Source organism: Malus sylvestris, chromosome 7, assembly GCF_916048215.2.
Source record: "Malus sylvestris chromosome 7, drMalSylv7.2, whole genome shotgun sequence".
NCBI lineage: Eukaryota > Viridiplantae > Streptophyta > Magnoliopsida > Rosales > Rosaceae > Malus > Malus sylvestris.
The window spans coordinates 14,968,288-14,982,839 of record NC_062266.1 but is presented as its reverse complement, the minus strand read 5'-3'; the positions used below and the strand labels follow the sequence as shown (position 1 = coordinate 14,982,839).

At 36.4% G+C, this 14,552-nt stretch overlaps 1 long non-coding RNA gene across 1 annotated transcript; it reads right to left on the bottom strand.

The window, feature by feature from the left end:
• Positions 1-5,393: 5,393 nt before the first annotated feature.
• On the bottom strand, positions 5,394-12,593 carry LOC126628979 (uncharacterized). The gene is made up of 3 exons (XR_007625643.1): positions 12,359-12,593; positions 5,645-5,671; positions 5,394-5,537 (listed from the first exon to the last, which is right to left on the bottom strand). It is a non-coding gene; the product is annotated as an uncharacterized LOC126628979 (long non-coding RNA).
• Between the last annotated feature and the right edge of the window lie 1,959 nt (positions 12,594-14,552).

Genomic DNA, 14,552 nt, shown 5'->3' with positions numbered 1-14,552 from the left:
AGATTTTTAAAATCCTCCAAAACTTCATGAATTATGTTTTTTATTTAAGGGCAAAATTAATAATAATTATTGTAGAAGTGTAAAAAATGTAAAAAAAAATATACAATCACTCATAGTGACAAACTTTACAACTTTCATGAAGGGGTCATCTTCGAAATTCAACACTATAATTCATAAACCTTAAATTTATATTTAACCGTCGATTGCCATTTACGCTTTATTCTTCTTACTGAATTTAATTTTTAAAATTTTCTTTTTTGAAAACATAATCATCTGGCGGATGTAAGAAGATGAACGGTTCAGATCTTTGATATCACGTTTGTTGGAAATGTACCCTAAAACCAATCATATGATGATACTTTACGGACATTTCACATGTTAAACTAATCTAGTTTAATATCAAGGGCAAAGATTATTGTTTTAAGCCGTCTCATATAAATGTTATATGCTTAAACGATAAGTCCAAGGAATATGTGATTGGGAGAATGCAATCTAAAGAAGTTAGATTCATGAGACCATTCTTTCGTATATATATCTTAAACGTTCCTGATCATAGGATTGCCAATTGGGCATTGACAGTCCGTTAAGATCAGTACGTGTTGTGTCTTCTCTCAGGGAGAGTGATTAGTCTCGAGTCATTGGTGTGTGTGACATCAAGACAAATACGTAGGTGCTCAATAGAGAATGAGTTCACTGAACACGATCAACGAAGAGTTCTCATATTCATGTCACATGAGAACTTATGGTTGGGATAATGCAAAGTAGTCCTTTGACCTGAGGCATCATAGTTGTCTTGTGGTTAAGTCCTTGATCTTTGATTATGTCAAATGTCACTCCATCAGGAGGGTGTCCACGGCATAGTTAGGGTTAAGCCACTTAGCTATGGAGGCAAGTGAATGTGCAACAAGGGATCTCTAACCTTCAAACCGTTTAGGGGAGAATACTCTATGATATGATTAAGAATCTCTGGCCAGAGTATGAATGAGATTTAGGAAGTTGTTCCAAATCACATTCAAGGTAATCATATAAGCACACGAATCACATTGGATAATAGACATGAATAAACTATCAAACCAAACAATGTGGTCAAGAGTATTGTATTAGAGAAAAACCGTATTGCATTTGTAATCCTAAACTGAATAAGTTCTCCACCTCTTCTGATTAGCTTGGGTAACCATGATATGCTGCTAGGTGTCACTCATGGTTTGTGGAAGCCCTAAACGTGTATAATCACTAAAGGGAGAATTGAAAGTAAGTTTCAATTCACAATCGATTTGAAATGGTTTTAATCGCCCACTGCCTCGCTAAAAGAAACCTAATGGATCGTACACCGTGTAAGGTGAAGATTGAAGAAACAATGGAGATGAGTAAGAATAATTAAATGGTTTAATTGTTTATGGCAAGGATTAATTAATATGTTAATTAATCAAACGAATAAGTTCGTTAAAGACCTCGGGATAATTTTGGACCTTAAGACCCAATGGGCTTCGAACTTCAAGCCCATTGACTTAAGTTGTATGACAATTTAATGAATAAAGATTCACAAGGGCCCAAAAAGCCCAAATCCCTTATGTGGCCGGCCATTTGATATGAATTAGAGTTTTGGTTCTTTAGATCACTTAAAGAATTGACTATATAAAGAACTTTATAGCCAAAATTCATTAAGGGTTTCTTTTTAGGAAATTGGAGAGAACACAAAGCTCTCCTTTCTCTCTAAAGAGGCCGGCCCCCTTGGAGGGATTAGCTAGTAATCTTTCTCCTCCAAGGTCACTCATTTCTTCATCAATCTTACCTTGGTGTGGATACTTAGAGATTCTCAATTTTGGGAACTTGGAGAACCATTTCATCCATCCAAATCCATAGATCTAAGATGCAAGGAATGAAGGCCCTCTCTTTGGGTGATTAGCCTTTGCTTATGCAAAGAGGAATCTACAAAGGTATAAATCTCAACTCATTTTGTTTTGAGTTGAGTCTTGGTTCACCAATCTACTAGGCTTTGAATTTCATGGTTAATGTTTTGTTTTAAGTGCATGCAAGCATGATTCCGCATTTAATTGTTAATTGCATGCTAATAGATGTTGCTTAAATGAACATGTTTTTCACAAAATCTTCCTTCAACGTTTCGATATTTACGATTAACTGAAATATGAGTCGATGTCATATAGTTTGTTGAAACTTTATAAACTTCAAACAATATTTTCACTAACTGTAAAACTCTGAACATAATATCAATGATCCAAACCATTCATCTTCCTGCATCCTCTAATAGATCAAGTTTTCAAAAAGGAAAATTTGAAAAAACAAAATTTGATGAGAACAATGAAGTGTAAATGTAAAAAACAACCAACGGTTAAATTTTAATTTATGATTTATATGATTATAGTGGAGAATTTCGAAGTAAAGCTCTTCATGAAAGTTGTAAAGCTTGTCATTACAAGCGTTTATATATTTTTTCTATATTTTTTTACACTTCTACATTAAGTTAAAAACTATTAAATACTTTAGGTATGTGAAAATATACTTAAAAGAAAAATGCGTTCTTATGTTTTGGATGTAACAATATGATATGTACATACTTATTTAGTATTATGTTTTTCAATTGATTATTTATTGGTTTAAAATATATTTTCCTTAACGGGTAACGGGTCGGGTCATATTACCTGTTAATATTATCGGGTCGATTTCGGGTTGAGTCATTTTACCCGTTTATTTTAACGGGCGTTACATGATATAACCCGTTAAGATATCGGGTATAACACGAAAACGACACGAACACAGAAAACACGACACGAATACCAGATCTATGAAACATTCGTACCTGGTACAAGAAAATTCCAGAACGGCCTAATTGCTTCTTCTTTTGGTTTGGCAGCCTTTATATACTCGTTCGTCTGATAGAAAGCGCGCGCAGGAGAGTTACACGTATCCGCCTCCATTGGTCCACGACATTCTGGAGACAACGATTGACTGCATCTGCATGCATTGGACACGTATCGCATAATCATACGGTGTGGGCAAAACAAATGTTTGAAAATTTTAGTATGCTAATTTTCCAAATTTTCCTAATCCTTCGCAACCAAATGCATAGTCCATTTTTGCTCACTCACCGTCCTATTAATCATAGCTCGATGTGTTTAAATTTTAAAGTTTGTGTTTATTCATTATCTACATTTCCAAATGTAAACTTATCTAATAGATCACAATTACATAAAGAGTGTTATCCACACATCACTTTTTACGTTTCACACAATCCTTTCAATTTTTATCCATCAAAAAAATCAAAACACTAGTGGAGACAAGGTGGGGGCAATGCATGCGTTTGACCCAAACAAGATGCCCTTGTTACCACTAAATTTTAGTATCTAATTCTAACCTAAGGAATCGAATATAAATGTGTATTAATTAGAGTATTTAATATGTAACTCATGGTTCTAAAAGACGCTAGGTGCTAGTTGGGCAGCGGGCTGAGACCTAGCGCCTAGGTGGCTAGAAGGCCTGCCTAAGCCGATTAGGTGGATTTAAGTAAATCTATTATATTTCGTGTAAATAAGTATTTGTTTATACTTAAAATATATATATATAATTTCTTCATAAACTACAAAATAAAATGATATAAATATTATGAAGTATTGTAACATAATGAAAACATGAGGAATAAGGATATAATGTATGTTCATTTAAAATATGTAACAAATCTCTTACAATTTATTGAAAAAAAACGCAAAATGAAAATTATATATTTTTTGTCTAAGTAAGTCGCGACCTAGACAGGTCTAAGCGGGCTAGGCAGTCTATGTGGGCGCCTCAGCACATCTAGGCGCCATTTTTTAATTTTCAAATGCCTAGACATTAATTAGGACGATGGCCAGCCACCTAGCGCCTAGAATGGGTCTAGGCAGGGATTTTTAGAACAATAATGTAACTACAATAAAATAAGGGGTGTGCTATCCACACAACCCTTTTTACTTCTTACACACTTTCTTAATTTTCGATCGTCGGATTAAATGAATGGAAGAAGATCAAATGTCAGAAATTAATAAGAGGTGTGTGAGAAGTAAAAAATGGTATGTGAATATCATACCCCTAAAATAAACATACATGTTTAGTTCATATTTTGGGTTTGAAAGAAAACTATGGAGCACCAAGAATTTGTTTTCAATCAATGAGGTTGGGATTCGAATTCAATTTTTTTATTCAACACTAAATATTGGATAAAGAAGTATTGGAAGATCAAAGATATATAGAAAACTAAATTTGAGGTAAAGATTATGTCAATGTTAGACATGCATAAGGGCTAATATATATAGACAACCAATATTTGAGAACTTCTTTGTCAAGCTTTCATTGTCATGAAATCTTGGCTCCGCCATTGGATCAAAAGATAAAATTTAGGATAAATTACATAATATCCCCTCAGGTTTGAGGTCTATTACAACCCCATACATCTTTAAAACATGGGAGTTTTAACGAAAAGCTCGCAATACTGTTCACTTTAACAAAAAATCACATTTTTACACTAAAAAGTCCAACCTGGTACTATTCACTTTACCTTTTATTTTATCCTTATCGTTAAAACTCAAAGTTTTCAAACTCTTTTCATTAATTTTCCTTTAAAACATTTCACTTTCATATCTTACGTACTATTTTATTTCAAAATAATACCTCCATTACATTTTCCATCTATTAATCCGTTAAGCGCTGACTTGGTTGCCACATTTGTGTCACGTGGCAAAAAAAAAATTTTAATTTTTTTTTAAAAAAACCTGAATCTTCTAAATAAAAATAAAAAATAAAAAATAAAAACCAAAAACAAAAGCTAAAACACACCTCCCCACAACCCCCAAACCTAGAAACCTTATCCCCCCACAACCCACGCAGACGCACCTCCCTCCCCCTCCTCCTCCTCTCTTCTCCCCCATCTTCATCTTCTTTCCCCTGCAACCCAAAAAAAAAAAAAAAAAGCCCTTCAGTTCGTCTTCCCCCACCTCCTCCTCCTCATCTCTTCTCCCCCATCTTCATTTTCTTCACCCGACCCCCCTACCTTCAACCCAAAAAAAAAAAAATCCAGATCCCGTCTATGTTGCCATCGCTGGGTTCGTGAGGTGAAAATGGGAGGAATGGGTGTGGATTTAAGGAGTGGGATGTGTAGAGGAGGGAAGATGGTGGGTGCGGAGGGAGGGTAGGTGCGGGTGTGAGGGTGGGTGCGGGGGGAAAGGGGGTGGGGGTGAAGAGGAGAAAGGGCTCGGGGAAGGTGGGGGTGGGTGGGATAGGGTGGGTTTTTGGATGGGAGGGGAGGTGAAGAGAGTGGACACTCATTTAGGACACTCATTTTAAGAAAGGAAAACCCTCTTGAAAAATTTTCATTAGTAGCAGCAGGAACCTTTTCAAAATTATGTATTTATATCAAGTCTTTGGCTATATCTTCTAATTGTGCAATTTGGGAAGGACAGATTCTCATCTTCGTTGGGGCTTGTTCTACGCAGCAATCGTCATGACAAAGAGGGAGAAAGTGGGTATTTGTTGAGAGTGTTTGAGTGCTGCATGATGGTACATAACCAATTAGAAAACATCTTCCAATGGTGTAAATTGAAACTTGAACGAATAAAGAATAAAATGAAAATAAATTACAAAAATAGGAACAAACCATAGTTTGTCAAATGGCATATCCAACCTGCAAATAAACATTTCCAAGTAAATTCTTACCTCCAACCAAAAGAGAACAGAATAAACCATACTTTCGTACAATATCATGAATTAACTCAGAAAAAAATTCTTGAACCCAGATTTTTAAAATTAAAATCATAAAAATTTGAACAAAGAAAAGATAACACAAAAACCAAACCCGAAACAAATATGTCAAAGAATTCACCATGATGCCCTGTGGATCAGCAACCATGGTTGGAGAAGAAGAGAGAAGGAAGTTGCTTTAACAGTGAGTGAGTATTAGGTTCTAAGTTGAAGGTGAATCACAAAAAGGAAATTTCAATCCATTTGTAAATTCAAAATCACAAAACCCCATATTTGAACAAAACAAAACCCTGTTGGACTTATTCAACATAAATCAACCATAAATGGTCTCCTATTTGTAATAGGAATGTATAAGTTGGAGATCAGTTAAGTTGTGATTCAATATCCTTATATCAATCCTACATTAAGTGTCTTACATTATAAGTAGGTTTTGATTGAATCCTTAATAATATAGGATTATGATATTTTACTTGAGAGCCAAGAAAGGAGAGTTTTTAGCTTTCCCTTATGGATGGAATCTAAAGACTTTTGGCTAGTATATAAACACCGGTCCCTGCTAACCCTAGATACGACAACTAAGACTTCCCATAGAGCATTGTCATAAATCTAGGTGTTGACAGAAGACTTGGTGTTTTCTTTTGTTCTCGTCAAAACTAGTTTTGGTGTTTTATCGATTGTGCACTGATTGCATGGCCTCTACGCATTCAACAAGTAAGTCTTCTACATCAAACTACTTATGATTATTATATATATATATGTATTGTGTTTTGATCATATAAACATTATGGATAACAATTGGTATCAGAGCAACTGTTTATATGATCAAAACCTGTAAAGAATCAATATATCATGAGGTTTCAATTGATCAACTTGCATAGTTTCAATTCATGACAAGTTTTAACTGTTCTGCATAATTGTTAGTACTTTCGTACTTATAAAGTTGATATGAACATCATCTACATAATTCAGTCTATCATATATTCAAGCTACAGCCGTTTATCATGATAGGTTGAATCATGTAGTAAAGCTGCTGTTCATTAAATTGCATTCCATATATGATATAGAAACTGATCTTCTTGCTCACAAGTGTTGATCATTGTTTTCTGGATCGTATATGAATGGTATGACATGATTTATATGCTATATCAGTAGTGAAGGTTCTCATCTTGCTCACAAGTGTTGGGAATCGGCATGAACTGGTATAACACATAAATCAGTGTCAAAAAACATATTGATCCATCTTGCTCACAAGTGTTGGATCAATTTCGTTTTTATAAAGTTTTGGGAATAGTTTAATCAATGCATGCATGTTGTATATGTATATTCAGTGATGAATGTTGTGAACACTGTTCAAACCCTAAGTGGAACAAACTACAAAAAGTGGAAACAAGACTTGGAAATCTGTCTAGGTTTAATGGATTTGGACATAGCAACAAGGGAAGTTTCTCCTCCAGAACCTGCTGCAGATGCTACAATTGATGTCAAAGCAAAATATGAAAAGTGGCAGAAGGCTAATCGGATTGCTCTCTTGGTGATCAAGAAGTCCATGTCTGACACCGTGAGAGGTGGCATCCCTGAGTCCGAGAATGCCAAGGAATTCTTGGCATCCATTGATGAAAAATTCAAGGAATCAGATAAGGCAGAAACTGGAAATCTCATGAATGAGCTCATGACCAAAAGGTATAATGGTATAGGTTGTGTAAGAGAGCATATATTAGAACTGCTAGATATTGGTGCAAGATTAAATGCTCTGAAAGTGCCTATGAGTGATCCCTTCTTAGTTCATGTGGCACTTAACTCATTGCCAAATGAGTATTCACAACTTAAAAGCACATACAATGCACAAAAGGAAAAATGGAGTTTGAATGAACTAATTGCGATCTGTGTGCATGAGGAACAACATATAAGGCAGGAAATCTTTGAAAAGAAAGTGAATATGGTGACTGATCACCATAATAATACTGCAAGGCAAGATAACAACAAGGGGGCATCGAATCATTCCAAGCTAGGTGTAAACAAGGGTTACAAAGCTGTCAAAGGCAAGTGTTTTTTCTGTAAGAAACCTGGTCACATGAAAAGACATTGCCAGAAGTATAAAAAGTGGCTTGACAGCGGCAAGGGGAAAGGTAATGTTATGATTTTTAAAGGTGAAGTTTTAGTTTGTTTGAAACAAATAATGTTGAATATGCTAGAGATTCTTGGTATAAGCAAGAGAGTGCCAAGAAGGGATGAAGTCTCAGTGATCGTTGGGAATGGAGGAAGAGCTGATGTTGAGTTTATTGGAACAGTTAGAATAAAGTTAGAATCTGGTTTTTCATTAGATCTTGAGAATGTATGTTATGTACCTTCAATTCGAAGGAATCTAGTATCAGTTAGTCAGCTAGTTAAGAAAGATTTTGTTTTTTCAATAAATAACAGTGCTTTTTCGATTCACAAAGATTCTTAGATTATTGGAGATGGTTTACATATTGGTGGGATGTTTAGACTAAATTGCAAAGAATCAGGTCATGTAGCACTTTTAATTGGTCAGAAAAGATTAAATCAAGATGAGACTTCATCAACTCTTTGGCACAGAAGATTAGGGCATATTTCAATTGAGAGAATAAAGAACCTAAGTAAAAGTGGTATACTGCCACCACTTAAGTTTGACAATTCGGTTACATGTATTGAATGTATTAAAGGAAAAATGACAAGTACACACAAGAAAAATGCAATCAGGAGCAATGGATTACTGGAACTTGTGCACACTGACATATGTGGCCCTTTTCCTACACCTACTTATGATGGTTATAGATATTTCATCACATTTATAGATGATTATTCGAGATATTGCTACCTGTACCTGCTCACGGAGAAGTCTAGTGCTTTGAATGCTTTTCAAATTTACAAGGCTGAAGTTGAAAAACAGTTAGATAAGAAAATTAAGACTGTAAGGTCTGACAGAGGTGGTGAATACTATGGGAGATACACTGAGCATGGAAGAAATCCAGGTCCTTTTGCACTTTATCTGCAAAGTGAAAGAATTGTAGCTCAATATACAAATCCTGGAACACCATAGCAAAATGGTGTCTCTGAGAGAAAGAATCGTACATTAAAAGACATGGTGAGGAGTAAGATGAGCACTACCAACTTGCCAATGTTTCTGTGGGGTGATGCAATTAAAATTGCAAACTATATTTGCAATAGGGCACCGAGCAAGTCTATCACTTTGACACCTTTTGAACTTTGGAACAACAGAAAGCCTAGCTTGTTACATTTGCGAATATGGGGATGTAAAGTAGAAGCAAGGGCGTATAATCCTCAGGAAAGGAAATTAGATCCCAAAACTGTAAGTTGTTATTTCATTGGTTATCCACCGAGAACCAAGGGATACAGATTCTATTGCCCTGGAAATTCCATGCGTTTCATTGAGACAAATAAAGTGAAGTTTATAGAAGAGATGACAGAGGGAGTCTTAAATCACAGCTTGGTTTTTGAAGAACAAGATTTACAAGAAAATATAAAAGACACTGGTGTAGAGACTTCAACCACAAGTCAAAATCTTCTATTACCACCAGTTACTGAAAATATTGAGGATGTTGTGCGGAATGGTTTAATGGATGTCACTGATGATACTATAGGCAACATGGAAGAACCAAATGTCACTCATGAACCAGCACAAGTTACAGAACAAATTCCTGAGGTTCTTGCACGTGTGCTTCGAAAATCTACAAGGTTGAGGAAATCAGCCATTTCAGATGATTTTATGTTGTATCTGAGTGAAGCAGATATTAACATTGGTGAACCAGCAATGTATAAGGAGGCTATAAGTGGATTGCAGCAAGAAGAGTGGGTCAAAGCCATGAAGAGTGAACTTGAATCAATGAAAAAGAATAAAGTATGAGAACTTGCAGTGTTACCAAATGGAGCAAAACCAATCGGATGTAAGTGGGTATATAAGACTAAGAATGACTCCAAGGGAGAAATTGAAAGATTCAAGGCTAGACTTGTAGCCAAGGGATACACTCAACAAGAGAGAATTGATTACACTGAGACATTCTCACCAGTCTCAACAAAAGATTCATTCAGGTTTGTAATGGCTTTGGTAGCTCACTATGACCTTCATTTACATCAAATGGATGTAAAAACTGCATTCTTAAATGGCACCTTGGAGGAAGAAATTTATATGCGACAACCTGAGGGATTCATTGATGCAGATGGTAAGGACTTAGTCTGCAAACTCAGGAAATCGATTTATGGCCTAAAGCAAGCCTCTAGACAATGGTACTTGAGGTTTGATGAAGTAATGCAATCACATGGTTTCACTGAGAATTCAGAAGATGAATGTATATATTTTAAATCCAGTGGGAGACAATTTACAATATTAGTGCTATATGTGGATGATATCCTCATAGCCAGCACTGATTTGACTTTGCTGCATGAAACTAAGTTGACACTTAGTGATAATTTTGAGATAAAGGATATGGGAGAAGCAAACTATGTCTTGGGGATAGAAATAACTCGTGACAAAGAAAGAGGTTTGCTTGGAATATCACAAAAGGGATATATTGACAAGACACTCAAACGGTTCAATATGTCAACGTGTAGTGGAAGTGAGGTGCCAGTGACAAAAGGAGATAAGCTGAGCAAGCTGCAGTGCCCTAAAACTGAAACAGAAAAACTAGAGATGAATGACAAATCGTATGCTTCAGTTGTAGGAAGCCTAATGTATGCACAAGTGTGCACCAAACCTGACATTGCCTTTGCATTGAGTTTGTTGGGAAGATATCAGTCGAATCCAGGACATGCTCATTGGATTGCAGCAAAGAAAGTGCTTAGGTATTTGCAGAAAACTAAAGACTATAAGCTGGTGTACAAGAGAAGTGACAAGCTAGAATTGGTTGGCTACTATGATTCAGATTTTGCAGGTTGTCAAGACTCACTGAAATCTACCTCTAGCTACATTTTTATGATGGCTGGAGGAGCAATCTCATGGAAAAGTATGAAACAGAAAAACGTAGCTACCTCTACTATGATGGCTGAATATATGGCTTGTTATGAAGCTACTTCTCAAGCAGTTTGGATTGGAAAGTTTATAGAGGGAATGAAAGTTCTCGATATTATCACAATTCCGTTGAAAATATTTTGTGACAGTACTGCTGCAATTTTCTACTCCAAAAACAACAAGAGATCTTCTGGGACTAAGCACATGCACATCAAGTATAAGTTGGTTAGGGAGAAGATTAAGCAAGGGTTCATAAAGATTACCTATATTGATACTGAACAGATGCTTGCGGATCCCTTGAACAAGCCACTTCCAGTCATGTCCTTCAAGAAGCATGTTGCAAATATGGGAATGATCTCAAACTTAGATATGCTGAGTTAGTGGGAGTAGAAATCTGGTTTTAGTTGCAGTAAAATAAGTGAGCTAAACTCACTAAGCTTGAATTTTGAAGGTGTGGTTTGTTTCCGCAGTTAAGGTTTGAATAAAGTTTTTTTTTAATTAATTGTGTTCACATGATGCATGCATATTTAATTCTTTTGGCATGTTTTGTTTTGGAATGATGAAAAGTGTTTGCGTTGGCAAACATGCGGACTGTTTAAAAGCAGAAGCGTGGTTTTTGAAATGGTAAAAAGATTGCATTGATAAACATAAAGGCCGTTCAAAAGCATAAGGACTTATTTATGTAAGTTATGATGAAGTGGAGCAGAGATGATACAGAGTAAGACAATTCTTGAGTTAAAGTTCATCTCTAGATCATAATCTGACGGTTTTCATGTGAATGGTTGACTCAATGTATGTGATTATGAAGGTTCTGAGATGAAATATCTTTACAACCTTGTTAGTTCTACATTGAGAAGTCCATTTGACAGAAATTTGAATTAAGGATGGGTTTGGATCACAGTAATATGGCCATTAAAGAAGTAAGGATATCCGACATAAGTTTTGAAGCATGATCATTACAAATTAGTAGACCAAGTGGGAGAATGTTGGATTTATTCAACATAAATCAACCATAAATGGTCTTCTATTTGTAATAGGAATGTATAAGTTGGAGATCAGTTAAGTTGTGATTCAATATCCTTATATCAATCCTACATTAAGTGTCTTACATTATAAGTAGGTTTTGATTGAATCCTTAATAATATAGGATTATGATATTTTACTTGAGAGCCAAGAAATGAGAGTTTTTAGCTTTCCCTTATGGATGGAATCTAAAGACTTTTGACTAGTATATAAACACCGGTCCCTGCTAACCCTAGATACGACAACTAAGGCTTCCCATAGAGCATTGTCATAAAGCTAGGTGTTTACAGAAGACTTGGTGTTTTCTTTTGTTCTCGTCAAAACTAGTTTTGGTGTTCTATCGATTGTGCACTGATTGCATGGCCTCTACGCATTCAACAAGTAAGTCTTCTACATCGAACTGCTTATGATTATTATATATATATATATATATGTATTGTGTTTTGATCATATAAACATTATGGATAACCCCAGATGGAAGACTCAAAACACTCATCATGAAACCCTAGCTTTTTTGGACAAAAAATTCCTTCAAATCAATCTGAAAAAATGAAGACACTTACTTGAGTTCAATAAAAATCAAAATTTAAGCAACTTTCTTACCTGCAAACGTTGGATTAGATCAGCCCAGAACAAATTTCGACCGCATTAAAAATGGGTAGAGACTTCTAACCTCTTATTGATTTTCAAGAAAACAACTTTGATAACTAATTCGTGAACAACAAAGCAAGAGGCTGAATAATTTGAAGAATAAAAACGACGAGGCGATACAGCCACAGAAAACAAAGTCTGAGACGGAGAGAAATGGACGGCCAAAAAGGAAGGAACTTGAGGTATGCGAGAGGATGCACCGATGATGGACAGGTGGAGTAAAAGGGCATAACCGCTTTTTTACTGTAGAAAAACTGAAACAAAGTGCAGCTAGAAAAAAATCTGGCGGAAATTTTCGTCACTTTACTGTTAATGAATAGTAACATTGTGTTTGGGTTTTAGTAAATACTAAATAGATAATGTCCAGCCCATCACCAGGATAAATGACGTTTACTTTGTATTTTATTATCATGTTAACGAATTGTTATAATTATATCAATCTGGATTTTATATTAAATGTATAGTGCGATAATTAATTGAAAATATAAAATGACCAACCACAGTACTAATTTCTTTTGCAATCCATCCTTTTCCTTAGATCATTTGGTAGAGTATGCATCACGACAATTTGCTTGTATATACAACATGTCTTGTGTAATCAATTAGTTCATACTTTCTAACAACAACAACAACAACAACAAAGCCTTTTCCCACTAAGTGGGGTCGGCTATATGAATCCTAGAACGCCATTGCGCTCGGTTTTGTGTCATGTCCTCCGTTAGATCCAAGTACTCTAAGTCTTTTCTTAGAGTCTCTTCCAAAGTTGTCCTAGGTCTTCCTCTACCCCTTCGGCCCTGAACCTCTGTCCCGTAGTCACATCTTCGAACCGGAGCGTCAGTCGGCCTTCTTTGCACATGTTCAAAATCACCGGAGCCGATTTTCTCTCATATTTCCTACAATTTCGGCTACTCCTACTTTACCTCGGATATCCTCATTCCCAATCTTATCCTTTCTCGTGTGCCCACACATCCCACGAAGCATCCTCATCTCCGCTACACCCATTTTGTGTACGTGTTGATGCTTCACCACCCAACATTCTGTGCCATACAACATCGCTAGCCTTATTGCCGTCCTATAAAATTTTCCCTTGAGCTTCAGTGGCCTACGACGGTCACACAACACGCCGGATGCACTCTTTCCATCCAGCTCGTATTCTATGGTTGAGATCTCCATCTAATTCTCCGTTCTCTTGCAAGATAGATCCTAGGTAGCGAAAACGATCGCTTTTTGTGATCTTCGCTAGATTGCTCCGGTCATTAGTGTGGATAAGTATATAAATGGATAGAGATAGGAAAGCAAACACAAGATGTACGTGGTTCACCCAGATTGGCTACGTCCACGGAATAGAAGAGTTCTCATTAATTGTGAAGGGTTTACACAAGTACATAGGTTCAAGCTCTCATTTAGTGAGTACAAGTGAATGATTTAGTACAAATGACATTAGGAAATATTGTAGGAGAATGATCTCGTAGTCACGAAACTTCTAAGTATCGGAGTGTGGTGTCGTCTTGACTTGCCTTATCTGTCTCATAGGTAGATGTGGCATCTTCTCTGGAAGTACTCTTCCTCCATCCAGGGGTGGTATCTTTAACTGGTGGAGATGCACAAGGTAATGTATCAATTTCACTTGAAGCTTACTTGTAGTTTCAGGCTTGGTCAAGCGCGATACAAACCATGTAGTAGGAGTCCCCCAAGTCGCCGAGCTAGGGGGTCTGCTGAAAGAGGTGACAGACAAGGTAAGCAATCAGAGCTCCGACTGATTGTTCACCTTCTCCCCATCTTGCAGCAGCATGAAGGATAAAGAGAAGAAAAATGAGAAGAGATGATATGAGATACTTTTGCTTTTGAAGAAGTAACTTTCCACAGGCTTATTCTTGAACTGAGCTGGAGGGTTTTCTGGTTTCCTCCAGAGTATAAGGCCGACTGAAGAATTTGAGGGTCAAAACAAGTCCATCAAATCTAGAGTACGTTCCACCCTGCTGATATGGGATACTTTTGCTTTTGACAGAGTAATGAATGTATCGGCACGTGTGCTGTTACGCTTGTCTCCACATGCTTCCTTGTATCCTTCGCACTTGCCCTATCTGTTCCTCAAGCAGATGCGGAATCTTCCCTGGAAACATAAGATGTTGAAGATGAGTACTCG